General features: G+C 38.8%; 1 pseudogene; it reads left to right on the forward strand.

Moving 5' to 3' along the window:
• Positions 1–2,473: 2,473 nt before the first annotated feature.
• On the forward strand, positions 2,474–18,387 carry LOC131301525 (non-functional NADPH-dependent codeinone reductase 2-like; annotated as a pseudogene).
• The last annotated feature ends 2,530 nt before the right edge of the window (positions 18,388–20,917 follow it).

Genomic DNA, 20,917 nt, shown 5'->3' on the forward strand with positions numbered 1-20,917 from the left:
TTAGGTTGTGTAGACTTGTGACTTTACAAAATTATTAGGTGGGCTTATAGACTTATAAAATGTCTATAGTGGACCTATCATTAAATCTCCATATATACTAAGGCTCTGTTTGGAACCTAAAGAAAAGAAAGGAAAGGAAAAGAAAATAAAATGGGAGGAAAATAGGAAGGAAAATTATTCACAAAACTTAAAATTATTATTTTCTTCTCTCTTTCTCTTCCCACCAAACAATAGGAGTGAAAAATTTCTAATTTTCCTTTCTTTTCCTCTCTTTTCCTCAAGTTCTAAACAGAGCCTAAAACATTTTCAAAAAAAACAGAGCCTAAAAGAAAGTAGTACAAAGTAGGCCACCAATCTAAACCAAACAGAGAAGGCAAGGGAAGGGGACCAACTTCCATTTTGTCTGCGGATCAAAAAAAAGAAAAACTTCCATTTGTCTTTTTTCATGCCTCCATTGATTTGTTTGATTCTTTCTACTGCTTATCTCTACTACTCCACCTAGGGAAATTGGTGAGCGAGAGAGAGAGAGAGAAGGGATGGGAATCATTCCAGAGGCTCCACTGGGTTCAAGCAACGCAACGATTCTGGTGATTGGATTCGGAACAGCTTCGTGGCCACTCGGAGGATCAGAAACCATGAAACAATCAGTCCTCCAAGCAATCGAATTCGGCTACAGGCACTTCGACTCAGCCACCATTTACCAGTCGAAGCAGTGTCTTGGGGAAGCCATTGCCCAAGCTCTGCACCTCGGTCTCGTTAAATCCCGTAAAGATCTATTCATCACTTCGAAGCATTGGTGCTCCGATGGCCACCCGAATCGAGTCCTCCCTGTGCTGCAAAACACTCTCAGGCGATGAATTTATAGTGCAGATTACGTAACCTGGAGTAATGTGCACAAGCAAAGTAGAAACTGATCCACTCTTCGCCTATGATATACTTGATATTACAAAAATGAAATTTTGGAATCTTATAGAGTTCCTTAGAACAATCATGGATACAATAGTGATTTCAAGGAAACATTTGAACGGGATTACATCTTATGTTGGATCATTGGGTATTTGATTCTGTAGTGGGCAGAGCAGAATGTAGTTTGGGATGCACTGCACAGTGCACATAATGTGTTGGGCCCAACCCGCTGAAAGGCAATGAGCTGAAGAGCATAATTTGGGCTGTTTCATATGCGAGTCTGTTTCAAATGTTGGAATTATGAGAATGTTACTTTGTTAATTTGGATTTTGAGGGAGGTTTTTGGGGTGATTGTGTGGAAAGAGATAGATAAAGAAATGGGAACCGGGGACACAGCCAAGCTTTCCCTTGCCTAGCAACCTGCCAAGCGGGCAAAACGGAGTCGTTTGACCATGCAAGCAGTTGCCAGTTGACAAACGGCGGCGTTACCATGCAAGCATTACTTGTTTCATAGGCAGAACAAAGTGTTATTCATTTTCTAATTTTGTGGGGTTAATTATGGGTTCAACAAAGATGATTCAAATCACAAGTTATTCTTAAAATATTTTTTATGGGTTCTTGAAAAAAAAAATCAGCTCAATGTGATATCGGTAAGTGCTGTTTTCGAATTCGTAGGGCGCCCGATGATTCAAATCACAAGTTATTCTTAAAATATTTTTTTATGGGTTCTTGAAAAAAAAATCAGCTCAATGTGATATCGCTAAGTGCTGCTTTAGAATTCGTAGGGTGCCCTACGAATTCTGAAATATCCTATGAATTTTGAAACAATTCTTACCGATATAGGATTGTGCTAAGTTTTTTCAGGAACCCATAAAAAAACATTTTGAAAATAATTTACAATATTTTAATTTTTGTGAGACCCATTTTTTGTGAGACCCATTACAGGTTCTACAAAGACGATTCAAACTGCAAGTTTATTCTTACTATATTTTTTTATTTCTTGAAAAAAAATACTCCATCTGTCTCTAAATAAGTGTCCGGTGCGCAAAACTAGGCTTTACAAAACATGCATATTTTCTATTAAAAAATTTAATATTTTTTCACAATCTAATAGAACTCATTACTATCTATTGATTTGTGAAAAAAAATTAATTTTTTTAACGAAACAAATGCATCTTTTTTAAGGCCTAGTTTTGCGCGCCGGACACTTATTTAGGGACGGAGGGAGTATTACAATTCTATATCGATAAGAGTTGTTTCAGAATTCGTAGGGCATCCTACGAATTCTAAACGGCACTTACCGATATCACATTGAGCTGATTTTTTTTTAAGAACCTATAAAAATATTTTAAAAATAACTTGTGGTTTGAATTATCTTTGTTGAACCCGTAATTAACCCCACAAAATTAGAAAATGAATAACACTTTGTTCTGCCAACGAAACAAGTAATGCTTGCATGGTAACGACGCCGTTTGTCAACTGGCAACTACTTGCATGGTCAAACGACTCCGTTTTGCCCGCTTGGCAGGTTGCTAGGCAGGGAAAGCTTGGCTGTGTCCCCGATTCCAAAGAAATGAGAGTAGTAATTGGATAGAAACTTATTAAAAACCGTGCGCAAAGAGAAGGGTTGAGTCTAGAAACCTAAAGCGAACATAGTACGTTTCCATCTTCATTCTTCTCAAGATTGTTGTCATCCAAGGTCTATCTTGGATTTGGATTTGTTGCTATTCCAAATGCCAACTCAATGGGTATTTTGTTGTTTAGGAGACTTGGATTGGACTATCTTGATCTATATCTCCTTCATTTGCTGGTGAGCTTGAAATCAGTAGTGTTAAAATATAAGAGAAGAAGAGATATTTTATTGACTTCGATTATGAAACCGTATAATGAGGCCTTTATTTATACAAGAGGAATGAGCCTAACTATGGAAGGGAATCATCCCAATTATAATGAAATCGTAATCAATTACAATCAAATCTCAATCTCGATATCACAATATTATTTATTATATGTAAGGATTCTAACAAGTAGGGTATGATTTGCCTTTCAGTTAGAAAGGACCTTGTTTCCATGGATGTCAAGTCTGTTTGGGAAGCCATGGAGGAGTGACACAGTCTTGGCCTCTCAAGAAATATAGGCGTAAGCAACTTCTCTTGCAAGAAGTTGGAACAGTAACTCCTTACATCGGAGATCCCTCCAGCTGTAAATCAGGTGAGTGCTCTGTTAACAATCAGATACTTGTGCTACCATAGATGACGCAGCAGAATTTACAAGAGACTAGTTAGCGTTATAGTCAAAACGAGATAAACAACTTGTCGCAACGAGCAAATCTTGCGCACAAGAAAGAAAGAGAGAATCTCTGCAATATTATTGATAAAAAGCTTTATAAACTCTAGGTTACAAACCTTTATATAGGCCGAAACCCTAGAAACCCTAAAAATAAATTTGAAAAATAAAAAGTCCCAGAATTTGGGGCTTTTCCTGAAACTAAAAACGGGAAAAAAAAACAAAATTTTCCCAAAATGAATCAACTTAAAAGGAATTACGGTCTAAGAGTTATTAACGAAACAAATCTTTCCTAAAACGGCAAAATAACGTAATTGAAGGCCTAAACTCTAGGTTGATGAGTTTTGACCGGAGCGCGAAAATAAGTCAGCCCACCAAGTTTGGGCCTATTCTGAGCAGTTCCAATTTTGCTAAATTGTGTAATCTGAAATTAAACACCGTTTGGGCTTCTGGGGCTTGGCTCGGTCCAGCTGATCATGGAATTGGGCCTCCACGTGTTCTACATCATTTCCCTCTTCTTCGAAAGAACTCGACCTCGAGTTCAAGTCTGGATATAGTGGCTCCTCAGCATGATACTCAGATAAATCAACAACATTGAAAACCTTTGAAATTTTCATGGAATCAGAAAGATCAATCACATAAGCATTGTCACCAATCTTCTTCAAAACTTCATACGGACCATACTTCCTGGGCTTTAGCTTGTTATAGGTCCCCACTGGAAACCGTTCATTGCGTAAGAACATCACAAAATCCCCTTGAACAATTTCTCACGCTTGCGCTTGTTTGCAACCCTCTTGTATTTCGCATTAGTCTCAGCTAGCTTCTGTTTTACTTGCTCATGCACCTCTTGAGCTTGCTTAGCCATTGCCTTAGCTGCAACACTAACCCCGGGACCCCATGAGAGATGAACCAAATCCACTGTATGCTTTGGAGATGTCACATATACTAAGGAAAAAAGTGATTTTCCCCATGGCACTGTGAACTGCACTATTGAAAGCAAACTCAGCCTGCGGCAAAGCGTGATCCCATTGCTTCGGCTTGTCACCACAGCTACTGCGAATCAAATTTCCCAAACTCCGATTAGTCACCTTAGTTTTTCCGTTAGTTTGCGGATGTGCATTAGAACTCCTCTTCAACGAAGTTCCAAACATTCTCCACAGAGTCACCAAAAAATGGTTAAGGAACTTCACATCCCGATCAGAGGTAATGGACTGTGGCACCCCATGCAACCGAACTACTTCTCGAAAGAACAACCGAGCCACATGTGAGGCATCTGATGTCTTTCGACAAGCAATAAAGTGCACCATCTTAGAAAACTTGTCAATCACCACAAATACAGAATCTACACCTCGTTGGGTACGAGGCAGTCCCAATACAAAATCCATAGACAGATCCTCCTAAATATTATTAGGCATAGGCAAAGGAGTATAAAGACCAATATTTTAAGACTGACCCTTAGATACCTGACAAGTGTAGCACCTCTGCACAAAATTTCCATCATCATTCTTTAGTTGTGGCCAGAAATAGCGCTCCTCCAAACTTGCAATTAGAGGTGTCAAATGGGCCGTGCCGGCACGGCACGACACGTCACAGTCACGGTATTGGCCTGACACGGCACGACACAGCACGATTGTAGTGGGCCCGAGGCACGGCACGGGCACAAAAGTGGGCGGCACAGCACGGGCACGGCATGAAAGTTGGCCTGGCACGGCACGGCACGACACAGTCGTAGATGGGCACGACACGGGCACGGGCACGAAAAGTGGACAGGAACGGCACGGCACGACACGGTTCTAGCAAGGCACGGGCATGGGCGTAGGCACGACCCGGCACGACATGGGCACGAAAGAGCACGGCACGAGGCACAGGAAAAAAAATTAAATAAGCCAAATGGCTTCTTTTTTTTAAATTTTAAAAAAATTAAACAATTTGTATTCGGTAAAAAATATTTGTTTACATTTTTTTAAAGGTAAACAACTAAGATATTTAATTTTTTAAAAAAAACAATTTATTAAAAAATCATGTTTTTAAAAAATTATTTTTTCACTTTTAAAAAACTATCAAATTTTATTCGGTAAAAATTTTTGTTTTGTTTTTGTTAGTAAAATTAAATAGGCTTTGGACATTTGGTTTGCAAATTTAACATTACAATACAAGATAACAAGTAAAATTAAAAAAACTTATCAAAATATTTATGGTGCAAGAGTAATTTAATATGAACGGAAACGTCCAAAAGTCATATATATTATTTACCCCAAATCTAACAAGAAATAAAAAAAAAAGTGTCAAACAAAAAATAAAAAAAATACATAGTAGAAATAAGGGAAAAATATATATAAATAAGGGTTAGCTGTACAGCCTGGACTAGGACAATAGGACTGATGCAGGGAGGCGTGTCGAAATAGAAGTACGCGTAACAAGGACAATCACGAACAAGTATGAACTAGAGGTACTCCCTCTACGAACACACAATAATGAGAAATAATCTCAATTTTCATTAATCAATTCATAAAAAACAACTCCTTTGCCATAAGGCTTACAACTTATTATATAGGAAAAAAAATCTAACCCTAATTGATTCGTTCGAAAAGGAAGCAGAATCAATTAATTAACAAAAATTACCAAAAGCAAAATTTCTACTTTAACTAGGAAATCAAATACTAGAAAGAAATATAAGGTTGCCAAAACAAGAGGCAACTAAAACGGAATTTCCTAACAAAATAATAAACTCAAAATAATTCGTAATTAATTTATATTATTCATTTTTCTGTTCTGCATCATTCTCCCTGTCTTGAAGAAACTCGTCCTCGAGTTTATACAGTTGAATACGCCGAAACCTGTCTGCATCAAGCTTGTTCTTCAAATTAATTTTTTCGACCCCAAACTGTGGAGATGAGTCTTGAAAAATAAAAGCAAAATTGTTTGTCACAACTTGTTCTAAGTACGCAATCCAACAATTCTTCTTTATAGTACCTTCAATAAAATTCCAAAACGGATCAACAAATTTATTACGCCAGTCAACTTCACCATCTTCAAGCACGGTAACAACTTCTTTTTGTATTATTTTCTGATTTTTTTTTTTTGGAATTTTCTTCACTGGTTTTTCATCAAAAACTGGTGACTTATTCCAATCCACTACTGGATCTGGAATAATATTTGATGTGAATGGCCACTCGATGGTAGCTTCATCCACTTTTGTCCTCCCCTTCGACTGATAGTTACCAGCCAAAGGTTTGGTGATAGAAATATCATCCGACACCTCCTCCTCTTTCGGAAACCGAGGTTGAACCGGACGACGGCGAGGTGGATTCCCCCCAACAGCCATGGCAGCCACCTGATTGGTTAGGATGCCAATCGCATCCATCACACGCTGCTCAAGTTGTTGGAACCGCGCCACCATTCGTGCTTCTCGTGCAGCTTTACTTCGATCATACACATCTTCGGCAACAGCATAACGACCATAACGAACTCCTTGTCGCGCCATGATCCGGAATCGAACGCAAGCTTTGATACCAACTGATGCAGGGAGGCGTGTCAAAATAGAAGGACGCGCAACAAGGACAATCACGAACAAGTATGAACTAGAGGTACTCCCTCTACGAACACACAATAATGAGAAATAATCTCAATTTTCATTAATCAATTCATAAAAAACAACTCTCTCAGCCCGAAGGCTTACAACTTATTATATAGGAAAAAGCCCTAACCCTAATTGATTCATCCGAAAAGGAAGCAGAATCAATTAATTAACAAAAATTACCAAAAGCAAAATTTCTACTTGAACTAGGAAATCAAATACTAGAAAGAAATATAAGGTTGCCAAAACAAGAGGCAACTAAAACGGAATTTCCTAACAAAATAATAAACTCAAAATAATGCGTAATTAATTTATATTATTCATTTTTCTGTTCTGCATCATTCTCCCCGTCTTGAAGAAACTCATCCTCGAGTTTATACAGTTGAATACAGCGAAACCTGTCTGCATCAAGCTTGTTCTTCAAATTAATTTTTTCGACCCCAAACTGTGGAGATGAGTCTTGAAAAATAAAAGCAAAATTGTTTGTCACAACTTGTTCTAAGTACGCAATCCAACAATTCTTCTTTATAGTACCTTCAATAAAATTCCAAAATGGGTCAACAAATTTATTACGCTAGTCAACTTCACCATCTTCAAGCATGGTAACAACTTCTTTTTGTATTATTTTCTGATTTTCTTTTTTTGGAATTTCCTTCACTGGATTTTCATCAAAAACTGGTGGCTTATTCCAATCCACTACTGGATCTGGAATAATATTTGATGTGAATGGCCACTCGATGGTAGCTTCATCCATTTTTGTCCTCCCCTTCGACTGATGGTTACCAGCCAAAGGTTTGGTGATAGAAATACCATCCGACACCTCCTCTTCTTTCGGAAACCGAGGTTGAACCGGACGATGGCGAGGTGGGTTCCCCCCAACAGCCATGGCAGCCATCTGATTGGTTAGGATGCCAATCGCATCCATCACATGCTGCTCAAGTTGTTGGAACCTCTCCTCCATTCGTGCTTCTCGTGCAGCTTTACTTCGATTATACACATCTTCAGCAACAGCATAACGACCATAACGAACTCCTTGTCGCGCCATGATCCAGAATCGAGCGCAGGCTCTGATACCAACTGATGCAGCGCAGTCTCCTTTTACGAAACTATTTGCAAGAAGAGATCACGAACTTGCTTATGTTAAAGATTCTCTCTTTAAAACATAAACACAAATATGTATGAACTAGAGGTACTCCCTCTTTGAACATACAATAATGAGAAACTCTCAATTTTTCTTTAATTCAAAAAAACAACTCCCTCAGCCCGAAAATCTAACCCTATATAGGAAAAAAATCTAACCCTAATTGATTCGTTCGAAAAGGAAGCAGAATCAATTAATTAACAAAAATTACCAAAAGCAAAATTTCTACTTTAACTAGGAAATCAAATACTAGAAAGAAATATAAGGTTGCCAAAACAAGAGGCAACTAAAACGGAATTTCCTAACAAAATAATAAACTCAAAATAATTCGTAATTAATTTATATTATTCATTTTTCTGTTCTGCATCAAGGACCATTTGTAATATGTTATTTTTTTAATTGTTAAATTTTACTTCATTAAGACCAAGAATTTCTTTTTAATTAGGGGTTGTAATATGTTATTTTTTTAGTTAAACTTTTTTGGCGTGCCATGGTATATAAAAATGCAGCGTCCATTGTTATTTTTCTCCTTTCATTGTGAATTGTCCTCTCATTTTTCTCTTCTGCAAGTTACAGAGTGATTATGATATTCTGAGATCGAGTGTGAACCTTTGGCCTAACATAATTCTCGTGCACCAACAAGAGCGTAAAACGGTAAAAGCTTTTTTAAGAAAACACTTCAAACTATTCAAATGTGCGACAATAAGAATTGAAAGCGCAACTGCAAATTGATTGAGCCATTTACCAAACTCGCTTGTATACTAACCTAAAAGTTATCTAAGATTTATTAAGTAGGAAGCTGGAAAAGAGAGGAAAAAGAGACGTTCAAAGAAAAAGAAGGAAAAAAGAAGGGGCAACCGAAGTTGAATAGCAACTTCACTCACTCTCTCTCTCAAACACACATACTCATCCCTTGTTTTTTATGAGGATGTAGTGAATGCAAGGATTTCTCTATCCTTGCCCAATGTCGCTGAGTTTCCAATATGCCAAAAAACCAAATGTATACAATGGTTGCATGTCTGATGCAAGATTAGTTATGCCTTAAGTCAACCCACACATGTTAGGGCAGACTAAAACGACATGACTTAAAATGGCTCGGCCCGGCCCGATCCGACACGACACAATTAAGTAAATGGGCCGGCACATCTTGACACGATTGAAAACGGCACGGCACGACATGATTTAAGAACACGGGCCGGCACGACACGATTTAAGAAAACGGACCGGCACGACACGACACGACACGATTTAAGAAAATGGGCCGGCACGACACGACACGATTTCAGAAACGGGCTGGCACGGCACGACACGATGGGCAAACGGGCCAGCACGGCACGACATGATTTAAGTAAATGGGCCGGCACGGCACGACACGATTTAAGTAAACGGGCCGGCACGACACGGCACGATTGACAAACGGCACGGCACGACACGACACGATTTAAGTAAATAAAGTAAACGGGCCAGCATGGCACGGCCCATTTGACACCTCTACTCGCAATAGTCTTGTCCCTCCCTAAGTGTCCACCTAACCCTCCACCATGAAGGTCTCAGATTAAGATTTCCCTTAAAGAAGATTGAGGAATGCAAAGACGATTGCCATGAAACAAGTACCCATCAATAACATGAAAGTCACTAACAGGCTTGTTCTAAACACATATTGCCCAAATTTCTTTAAAGTCCTCATCCTCTGGATACAGCTCCTTTAAGAACTCAAAGTCCACAACTTCATGGGCCAAAGTCACCAACAAATCAGCTCGACAACTCAATGCATTAGCCACCCGATTTGACACCCGAGACCTGTGTCGAATAGTGAACAGAAATTTCTGCAAGAGCGTAGCCCAGCGCACATGCATACTGTCCAACTTCTTTTGGCTATTGATGAACTTCAGCGCTTGATAATCAGTGTACAACAAAAACTCCATCTGAATCAGATAATGATCCCAATGTTTGAGAGCGCGAATCACAGAATAGAACTCCTAATCATAAGTGCTCCACTTTTGTTTAGCTCCACTAAGCTTTTCACTAAAGAAAGCCACTGGTCTCTTCTCTTGGGACAAAACAGCCCTAATACCAACTCCACTAGCATCGCACTCAACTTCAAAAATCTTCTCAAAACTAGGCAGAGCTAATACCAGTGCAGTACAAAGCTGTTCTTTAACCAGCGCGAAACTTTGCTCCGCTTGACCTCGCCACAGAAACGTGCCTTTTTCAAGCACTCAGTGATTCGTGCTATGATAGTACTGAAATTTCAAATGAATCGCCTATAGAAAGTGGCCAATCCATGGAAATGTCTCACTTCTGTAATAGATTTAGGCGTTGGCCAATCACGAATAGCTCGAACCTTCTCTTCATCTACGTGAATACCTTTAGAACTCACCACATAGCCCAAGAATAATAAGCTGCGAGTCAAGAAACTGCACTTCTTGAGTTGAATATACAGCTTATTTTCTTGTAGCACCATCAGCACTTGGCGCACATGCCCCACATGCTTCTCCTCGGACTTGTTATAGATTAGTATGTCGTCGAAATAAACGACGACAAACTTTCCATTGAAAGGCTGTGGAACTTAATTCATCACCCTCATAAAAGTACTCGGCGCATTAGAAAGGCCGAATGGCATAACCAACCATTCGTACAGGCCATCCTCAGTTTTGAAGGTCATCATCCATTCGTCCCCAGGTCGGATACGAATCTGATGGTACCCACTCCGCAAATCAATCTTCGAAAACCACTTCGACCCATCCAACATATCAAGCGTATCATCCAAGCGAGGAAGTGGAAATCAATACTTGATGGTTATTTTGTTGATGGTCCGACTGTCCATGCACATACGCCAACTCCCATCGTTCTTTGGTGTCAACAAGGCTGGAACAACACATAGACTCAGACTCTCCTGAATGTGCCCCTTCTACAGCAACTCCTCTACTTTCTCCCTCAGAATCTCATTCTCCTTTGGACTCATCCGATAATGTGGTAGGTGGGGCGGACTTGCCCCAAACACCAAATCAATAGCATGTTGAATATCTCTCATTGGAGGGAGCTCATTAGGCACATCTTCAATAACAAGCTCCTCAAATTCCTCCAATAATGGCTGTATCTTTTTAGGTACAGGAACTATCAGAATCTTTGCTTTGTCCCTCTCCTCCATTACCAGTGACTTCACCACCATAGCATAAACCTGTTCTGACTCCTTGAAATCTGTCATAAACTTAGCTTTAGAACTAGCAATTGTTAGAAACAAAGGCCCCTTTGTTTTAGGTGGTTTGATAGGCTCCTTATGACTAGAAGGAGTTATGTGACTCCCAATTAAAACTATAAGTATTGTCATGATCCTTATAAACAATATCAACATTAAATTGCCAGGGTCTACCTAACAGTACATGACTAGCATCCGTCTCAATTACATCACAAATAACTTTAGATCTACAAATTTTCCTAATTAAAAGGGGAAGTATACAGATTTCAGTTGCCTTCATTGTAGGGCCTTTCTTTATCCAACCAATGCTATATGGAGAGGGATGATGTTCGGTTGGCAACTTCAAATGGTTCACTAGTCTTTTTGCCACAAAATTCTCACAACTCTCAATGTCCACGATCAAGTCACATACTTTCTGACTGATGGAACAACTTGACTGAAAGATGTTATGACGCTGACTGGAATTTTTTGCTCTCGGTGCGAACACCACCTGTTGCACCACACAATTCACTCGTTCCCCATCCTCCTCTGCATAATCTACATCATAAGAATTTTCTTCTGGCCAATCCTCATCAGGCCGATCTTCTCCGCCATCCTCTTCTACCAGGCCCACCATCCAATCTGGACACTCATTGGAGCGGTGTCCGGGCTTGCCACACTGGAAGCATTTATCCCCAAAGGGCTTGGCATAAGGATTAAGGGCTTTGGCCACGTTTCTGTTATTGGAGCTATCTGCCTGATTAGCTCCTCCAAATTTAGAACCACCACCAACTGCAACCTTAGGTTGAAACGCAGGCACTGCTGGCTCTTTATCTTTCCCTTTATCAGTAGCAGGAACAAATGACTCTCGACAGTATCTTGAATTGGCTCGTTTACGCTCCATCTGTTCGGCCTTAATCACCAAGTTAAGAGCTTCGTCAACTTCCCAGACTGGCTGCAATCCTATCCTCTCTTGAATTGAGGGTTTCAACCCATTCATGTACCTCGTTACCCGCTGACCTTCAGTCTCACTTAGATTATTACGATTTGAGAGTCGATTGAATTCAGTTGTGTAGTAAAAAACAGACCTGGATCCCTGCGAACAGTTCTGGTATGACTGGAACAGATGTTGGTCATAGTCAGACGGTAAGAACCTCTCCATCATAAGCTGTTTCATTCTGCGCCATGTAGCCACAGACTCCTTTCCTTGCCTCTATTGTCTCGTCTGCAATTGGTCCCACCAAACTGCAGCGCCGCCCTTTAGTTTATAAGCGACCATCTTTACTTGCTTCGACTCGGGAACCTCCATCATAGTAAGGTATCTCTCAACCTCTGAAATCCAGTCAAGAAACTCCTCCATCTGCAAATTACCGTTGAACGTGGGAAGGTCCACCTTCATGTGGTAATCATCGAACCAATGTTGTTGTCGCCCAATGGGACAGTCTTCTTGTTCTTCATGTTCCTCAGGTTCGGATTATTCACTCTCAGCATGATTAAACCTATTACCATCTGACGACGACCGGTTGTGCCTTGGGCAAATCCCCTGGCACGATTCCGATCCTGGTTACGAGGTTGGCGATGGGCAAATCCTAACGCGTGATCCTCCTCAACCCTTTCTGGCTTTTGGCAGATTTGTAGAATCAATCCCTGCCGCATCTCATGGATCTTAATGAACTGAGTGTGGGTATCCTGACGGATCTCGGTCAAATGTGCTTGTTGATCCTCCACCATCCTCCTTAGGTCAATAAGCCCATGACCAACGTCAGTGGGTGTGTCTTCTTTTGTGTTTGGTGCCATCGAACCAGGCAAAGCCGTGCTCTAATACTACTTGACGCAACGGAATTCACAAGAGACTAGTTAGCGTACGAGTCCAAACGAGATAAATAACTTGTCGCAACGAGCAAATCTTGCGCACAAGAAAGAAAGCGAGAATCTTTGCAATATTATTGATAAAAAGCTTTATAAACTCTAGGTTACAAACCCTTATATAGGCCAAAACCCTAGAAATCTTAAAAATAAACCTGAAAAATAAAAGGTCCCAGAATTTGGGGCTTTTCCTGAAATTGAAAACAGGAAAGAAAAACAAAACTTTTCCAAAAAGAATAAACTTAAAAGGAATTACGGTCTAAGAGTTATTAATGAAATAAATCTTTCCTAAAATGGCAAAATAACGTAATTGAAGGCCTAAACGAAGAAATTAGGCTGAAAAGCACCATTGAGCATCAACCTAGGGTTGATGTGTATTGATCGGAGTGCGAAAATGAGTCAGCCCACCAAGTTTGGGTGTAGACACCTCCCAAAGCGGGGCATTGCCATACAGATTGATCATTGTTTGTTTGTTTGGTTGCTTGCTTCATAAACCAAGATCGTGGATATTCCTATGGCTAGGAACATTGCCTCACGATAACGGTTATCATCAAAACAGTCGCCACCTAGTTTATAAAAACTAGGAAATATAGATAGAGATTCTGGGTATGGGAGCCAAAGGTACAATGAGGGGAAGGTGTTAGACACCCTTTTCTGCCCAATCATGAGACTGACCCATAGTTACTCGACATAAGGTTAATACATGCACTATTTAATTTCAACACATAGTCTGTTTATTAGCCTTTAAACGGTTAATGATGAGCCAGTACGATAAGCAAATCATGCATCAGAAAGCAGATAAAACAAACTGTTCCAGGAAGATGGATCTTGCGGCCGGTGAATGGATGTCACGGCCGAGAGATCCTCCTGGTTTGATATACCGGCCGATGGATCAAAGATCAAGCCGATGTTCTTTCTTACACCAAACTAAACCATTAACAGATAATCAAAATCCTATGATTAGCATGCATATACTGAAAGTAAAACGAACCAAAGACCCATGGGCCTTAACACCTTGAACCCTCAATGGCTTGATTGCTTCGGATTAGATGGGATAGACTGATTTGCTTCTTGAAAACCCTAGGGTCAGGGTTTGAACTTCAGAGTTTGATGTCGGATTAGCGGTGGCCTTCGGGAGATTGGGGCTTTTACAAAGGAGATTTGAGAGTGTATATTGACAAAATTTCATGGCTTGAGAGGGTGTGTTGGTATATCAATTCGTTATATTTTCGAAACCCTAAGGGTCCTTTATATAGACATAGGGATGACACACCTCAACCAATCAAAATCGATCGATTGAATTGGAGTTATAATGCAACACAAACTCCTCATGGTAATCTCCTTACGTAGCTCGAATGCGTCGGGATTTGGCTGTTAGGGATTTGTGAACGGATCAAACGATTGACAGAACATTCCAGAATCTGGAAAATAGACGATTTGACGGCCGAGCAATAGATCTGGCGGCTGAGGAAATGATTAAGTGGCCGAAGGATGAACCTGGCAGCTGAAAGATCAATCTCTCAGGGAGATTTTCAAGCAACAAGTTTCACAGGTGAAGAAATGATGTTGAGGCCGTGAGATCGATGTTACGACCGAAAGATGGATTTTTCTAGGATACTGTATTTATGTCTGAAAGGCTATATGGCTCTGGATTGGGTCCTCTGAGTGGCTAAAAGTACTCACCATAAGTCCACAGGTTCACGAGAAGTCAATCAGCAATCACTATATCCATATCATTATCGGGATGGTCCTCAAGGTGGGACTTGAAATAATCGTTAGGTCAAATTGGGGAATCTACATTGGGCCTATGCCGAGCTCGTCTGAATTTTGCTAAATTGGGTAATCTGAAACTAAATACCGTTTGGGCTTCTGGGGCTTGGCTCGGTCCAGCTGATCATGGAATTGGGCCTCCACGTGTGTTACATCAATAGATCTAATTATTAACGTTTTTAATATTCTGCAACTATGAAACTATGATCAAAAGATAGTTATGGACATGCATTGTGTGTTTCTGGTAATTTGCATGGTCATATAGTTTTTGTGTTTGTAAATGTGCTCAGGTGCTAGCGATCCAATATGCGATCGAACCATCAAAACTCAAAAGAATAGTGTTCCCCATCCGATAGAATGTAAAAGGGTGGCTATCGACATATGTCGGATGTACTCCATCATTCATGTGCTAAAGCTTTGAATTGGGCCATGCAGGGACGGATTCAGGAATGTAGTGTAGTGGGGGCACTTGTTAATCATAATGGTAAAAATTTATTTTTATATAGTCAACCACAATAAGATCGTACAAAATTAAGGTGTGTATTACTAATTACAAAAGTTTATACCGCATATTTTAAGTTAAATTAGGTAAAAATGAGCACAAAATCTCATACAAAATTTTTAAAATATGTTTTAAATGAACATCGACAAGTTTTAGAATGTTCGAGCTAGTTTTGTTAATGACTTTATTTTACAATATTTCTCTCAAACGGTTAAAAATAAAGAGAATCAAGAAAGAATAGCTCCAAATAGACAAACGACTCGTAAAGTAACAAGTATAAAATACACCATATGATGAAATTCAAACATAAAACTAATTTTGTATGTGTTTTTTTGAGATATATGCATGTGTGTATGTTTATATATTAGCACACTTTTATAATTATGTTAATTTATACAAAAAAATAATTTTAATTTTGAGCAGGGGCACGCATTCTAGTGGGGGCACGTGCCCCCGCTTTGGTCCGTCCCTGGGGTCATGTTTTTTTTTCCTCGGCAAAGAAATTTGCTAATAGTTGAAATATATTATAAAAACCAAGGCCACGACAGCGTATATCACCCAAGATCCAAAGAAGGCAAGACACCAACCAAGAACAATAAGGACGAAAGGAAAATTACCATAAAAAATCATAGGAACTAAAAAGCTCAAACTAGTCGCCAATACTTCTGCAAAAAAATAAACCACAGAACCCAATCAAAACCCCTTCAGCTGCAAAGAAAACCATACCAACCCATACGAAGCAGCAGAAAAAACCAGAAGCTGGAATGCCCAAAACTTGCATCAAAAGTTTTGGGCAATGTTTAGATGCTTTGGATGTTGACTTCTGAATTTTTCCCCGAGGTATTGGGACATAGAGAGAGGACCTCTAGCAGATTCCCTGAACAACTAAAATTATCTAGTTGGTAGTAATAAATAGGACACTTTTGGAATTTAGATACGCGAATATACCTATATATATTTGTCGATATCTGGCCATATCACCGACATTGATTCGGATCCAGCTAACGATATTTAAAAACCCTGATCTCCCATCTTTATTTTAGCATCCTACAGGTGAAAAATTATGAAAATTCTATATATAGTCCTTTATCATTTAAGAGAATGTTTAAAAGGGATCATCACTCGGTTTTGAAGATTCTTGATTCTTTTTTTCTGAACAGCGAAAAAGAATTTTATTAACTTTTGAAAATAAAATTTAAAGATTAAAACGATTCAAGAACAAGGCATCAAATCAGAGGAAGAGCAACCCACAAGAAAGACACCTCCTCAATCCGACAATCACATGTCGCGAAGACCCAAAAGGGAAAGAAAAGCAACCGAAGATTGGCAAGAAGCCAACCAAGGCAGAAACCCCAAAAGAAGCACCCCTCCCAAAACCCAACCAAAGCAAACACCACCCAAAAAACACCTAAGAATCAATTATCCTGCTGGGTAGCCTGTACCTTGGCCCTTTCTTTATCTTCATCTTCCATAATCATAATTCTACTTATAACTTCTTTATCATCACCCTTATAACCGATGCCCCTGATCTTATTTAAAGACCAAACAGCCTCAGACTCATTGAGGTGAATCCTGTTAATTCCATCAGAAGAAGAGAATAATGTGGCAGCTGCAACAGCAGATCTGAACAGAACGCATTTTTGCTTCTGTCTTCCACCCCTCTCCTTGGGATTAGGAATGCCCGGCATTTCTTCTATTGACTTCTGCTTCCATTTTCCTTTCCCCGTATCCTTAGCCTCCACAACTCAGAAAGCCAAGATTCTTGATTCTTTGATGTCTAGTCCAGCTCTAACAAGCTAGCCAGCTTCCATTAACCAGAAGTCCAGTACTTCACCTCATTTAGAACGCAAAATATATTCAAATTATTGATTAGTCCAAGTGATCTTTTGAATGATTATAATTTGTAAAGAGCTGGTACTTAGTTTTTGATGGTATTTTGTTTTTTTTCCTTGATTACCATCAATTCTTTATTCTCACTCGAAAATCCTTAGATTGATTCCCCTGCTTCTAAACCAAATTAATCTAAACTTTTAAGTCTATTCTTGTGATTTATTGTGAAAATTATTAAGACTTATTGCATTATGGCTGGATTAAAAGGTGGAGATGAGCTCACTTTGGCAGCAAGCAAAGCTGAGGGATTTTTGTCATAAAAAGGGCATACATATTACTGCATTCTCACTTAGGGACAAGAGGTACAGTCTGGGGAACAAACCAAGTCCTTGATTGTGAGGTACTAAAGGAGCTTGCTGAGGCTCAGGGAAAGACAGTTGCTCAGGTAACATTCTTTCTTTATAATCATCAATTTTTTTTTCTTCCCTTTCATCCGTGCTCTTTATGAACTTCATTCAGTGTTGCTCGCAAGTCGCAACTAGGTTAATTGGAAGCAAGTATAAAGGACCACTTTGTATCAGAATCAGTTTGGATTGGGTGATTAGAGAAGGAAAAGGTGAATAGAAAATAGAAATTATATTAAGATTAAGGGACCTGCCTCTGTAATCCTTCGGGTTGAATAGTTTAAGAGGACAGAAATCAGAAATAGAGAGAAACCATAGACGTTTAGAATTTGATATTTGAAACTCTCCAAGCTTAGAGACTTGGATTGAAAGCGTTGAGATAATTTCGTTACAGCTCAACAATTGAGGTGGAGAATGGGGTAATGGGTATCTGTGATCTTGTCGTATGAAGTTGGTACTGGAAAAAAATTATTCAGTGGTAGGGCAAAAAAATGATTTCTTGACTTGTGATCTTGTCACGTATTTGTGCACACAGGCCTCGCACCGTGATTTCAAATTGAAGAAAGAACAGATAGTACTCCTTTTGTTCGTTCATATGGCTATGAAGAACTGATTTTTATGCTGAATATGTGTATCTTGTACATTGGTGTGATTATTGAAATGCGGCTACATACGTGAAAAGGTTTGCCTGAGATGGGTTTATGAGCAAGGGGTGAGCCTTGTTGTGAAGAGCTTTAATAAGGAGAGAATGAAGGAAAATATATGCATATTTGATTGGAAGCTAAGCCCTGAAGAATGTGAAAGGATAGAACAAATTCCGCAGGAAAGAGGATGTGTTGGACGTGATTACACATCAGAAGATGGCCCTTCTATCTCTGTTGAGGAGCTCTGGGATGGTGAGATTTAATTTTCATATCAGGTTTCCTACAGTCATGTAAACAAAAACAAACGTTGTACCAGCGCGAGGCACGAGAAGATTAATTGATTTTTGTGAGAAATACGGAGTATTTGGTTTCTTCTTCTCTGTTTTATGCTCTCTCTCTCTCTCTCTCTCTCTCTCTCTCTCTCTCTCTCTCTCTCTCTCTCTCTCTCCACTTAGCTCTCCCCTTGTCTCTCTTAATTTAAAAAAAAAAAACTTTTTACATTGGCATATAGTTTTTTATAGATAGAGATAGATTGTTGGTTGGACGCTTTGAGCGTTCAAATGTTTTGGAAGTTGTATTCGCAGCCCTTGAGCAATAAATCCCTGGTTGTTTTGGGGATTTCAGCCAAACAAAGCAGGGCCTATATATCAACATAACCCAACTCATATGGGCCGAGGATTATGTTGGACCATTGGGAGATTCTGATACTTTCTGTTGAATGGGGGGAGAGGATAGTGTCCGTTTGATTACAAAGAGAATTACGATGGAAAGTGAAAGTGAGGCGAAAGAAAAGAAAGTTAAAAGGTTAATTTATTTTTTCCTATTCGCTTTGTTAAAATGAAAAGTTTTGGACAAAATTGTAAGAAAGTATTCACAGATACTATACATACGCTTAACATACAATACGGTTTATTGTAGGACATTCAGTGTAAACTATCGGCATGATGGGGAGACCCACAATTGATAAGTTTGGATAAAGATAAAAATCTCGCATGTCTTTAGAAAGAAAATGACAGCTATGTAACTATTGTTAAATGGGTTGTACAGAAAAATTCACTTCCCAGCACTTCCTATTATTTTTAGAAAAAATTATAGAAATGGTCCTCTTAGTTTCACTCGAGTTTCATTTTTGTCCTCCAAGTATCAATTGCAATTCTTTTGACTTTCAAGTTTGATTTTCATACCAAGTTGGTCCAATTAATAATGTTTGTTAGCCATACTAGACGGAAAAAATCAGATTGAAGGCAGACGTTATCAATTGGACCAATTCGGTACGAATTGCAATGTCCAAATTGCCATTAATCTGATTTTTTCCGTCAAGTTTGTCTGACAGAAGTTATCAATTGGACCAATTTGGTACAAAAACCAAACTTGAAGGTCAAAAGTGTTGTACGAAGTAATTGATACTTGGAGGACAAAAATAAGACTTGAATAAAACTAAGAGGACCATTTAGATAAATTTCCCTTATTTCTATGTCAATAAAATGCTGGAAGGGTGTTTTTTTTTTTTTCCTTCTCTTTCTCTGTTTTAACTATACTCTACTTAAATGAACCCTTATGAAAATTTTGATGATTCTCCTCACGCAAGATTAAGGTTAACATTTTTGGATTTTAGACACTCACGCGCAGAAAAGAAATGATGCGAAAGATGACAAATTCCTTTTTCTTTTTTTTTCCCCTTATGATTTTCTTCTTCTTGATATAATCTCTCCCAAATTTATGGCCTCATCCTTATTTATTTATTTATTTATTTATGAGACTATGGTGTACTTTCTGTTTTTGTTGCAAATGGACTATGGTTAATGGGGAGATGCATTTGGTACAAATTAAATCAAACATTCATCATTTTTGGTGAAGCGCGGCTAGCTAGCTCTGGCTGTTTCTCATGTGGGTGCCCTAATTTTTAGTATTTCACAGGTCACAGAAGAAAAAGTGTTAGACTTTGGTACTAATTAAAGCATAGAAATAATTATCCTTTTCAGCTTTGGATAGGGGGCCGGCCATTGCCATGGGGTATGGCATGTGTAAAGTCCATCATTAAGTTTTTCACCATCTCCCTCACTACTACTTCACAACTCCTACTGTAGCAAAGGTGTTTCCAACATGCCCTTTGGCTCAAAAAGAAACTGTTCATGAAGATGAACTCTTTTTCCGTTTCATGTATAATAACTAGCTATCAACTTCATTTGGTCAACCATCGAGAAAATAAGGACGTATTTGTAAACTTACATGCCCACTTAAGTTACTTAATGAGATAGGTCATTGACCACTTTTGGTAAAGAAAGAGCAAAGACCATATAGATTTTAAACTTTATCAAAATATGAGGTTTTCACATAATTAATAAAGATTTTTCTTAAAAAGAAACTATTTGGATCCTATTATTGATATTTTCTTAAATGATGGAAAAAGTCGAGTGTGGATTAACTCCTCTCCCCCAGACCTATATTAAACAAGGTTAAATTTGGCATAACAAATACAATGCCAAATTTGAATGTTGAAATTATTACGGAAAAGAAAGTAAATGGCTCATCTCGTGGATTTAACCGCTCGAGTCCTGTAGTGGTGATCGTGTGTCTTTCATTATGTGGATCACAATATAGAAATTACCTATGAAAAAACATACTGTAACTTTTATCAAAACTTATTAGTGGAGTAATTAGTTTGCCTATTTGGTCCAGTCACATACATCTTGAAAAACATTAGTAAAAAATGTTGTTGTCCATTATGTTTGTATTAGGAATCGACCGGCACTCTTAGATATCACTTAAATTGAATCTTTAAAAAAAAATTATTTATAAATGATCTACTCAGA

This window comes from Rhododendron vialii, chromosome 9a (genome assembly GCF_030253575.1).
Source record: "Rhododendron vialii isolate Sample 1 chromosome 9a, ASM3025357v1".
In the NCBI taxonomy this organism is placed as follows: domain Eukaryota; kingdom Viridiplantae; phylum Streptophyta; class Magnoliopsida; order Ericales; family Ericaceae; genus Rhododendron; species Rhododendron vialii.